Below are 893 nucleotides of genomic sequence, written 5' to 3'. Positions count from 1 at the left end.
GTGTGTGTGTGTGTGTGTGTGTGTGTGTGTGTGTGTGTGTGTAGGAGGAGGAGACATTAAAATTGGGGACATACTTCAAACTACAATTGTCCTCTGAAATACCTGATATATCCACCATAATCCCCCTTGTTTGCAAATCACTGCTATAGTAAGCCACACATTTTGATTGGATGTGTCATATTCGTGATTGCCTGAGTCCAGAAAGAAAGACTTCAGTGTATAAGTAGGTACACTTTGGCCTCTTCTATTCTGAAAAGTGAAGACTTTGAGGCTCTCACTCCTTCCTTGTGTGTTTCCTCTAGGGATATCTTCTATTTTCTTCTCTCCTTTCCCCTTACTTCTCTTAGACAAAGCTAAGATGTAATGCAATATTAGGATTGTGTGCCAGTCTTGGACCTATTTGCTATCAGATTTATTCTTCGACATTTGTTTTTTCGGTGTGTTTGCAGAGAGGTTGACTCTGCCATATTGTGTTTCTCAGGCTCCTGTGTTAGTAGGCTTCCAGATGGATTCATCTAATTGTATGTACTGATAGGAGTTTGGATAGAGAGAAGGGTGAAGCCAGAGTATTTCTCTACCTCTCTGCCTGCTTTGGTGATATCTCTGGCAGCAGCTGCTCAATAGCTGCTCACACTGAAAGTGCCTGGTAATGTTCCAGTTTTTGCCAGGTGATTCTGGCCATTGAGATAAATCCCCTTTTCCTCTTTTTGTCCCTTCAGCCTAAGGGTAGTAGCAGTTTTTGTTTCTAATGTTTCTAATTTGTCAACTTTATGTTTTCATTGTAGTATCTCTTTCAGGTTACTATCATTTTCCAATGGGTCTCTGTCTCTATTCATCCCTCTCATTTACAATGCAGTCACACATTTTTTTTTTTTAACTCTTGGCATTTACTA

This window comes from Crocuta crocuta, unplaced genomic scaffold, assembly GCF_008692635.1.
Source record: "Crocuta crocuta isolate KB4526 unplaced genomic scaffold, BGI_CrCroc_1.0 scaffold1385, whole genome shotgun sequence".
Taxonomy (NCBI): domain Eukaryota; kingdom Metazoa; phylum Chordata; class Mammalia; order Carnivora; family Hyaenidae; genus Crocuta; species Crocuta crocuta.
The sequence above is the reverse complement of the archived record's forward strand: the minus strand, read 5'-3'. Positions refer to the sequence as shown.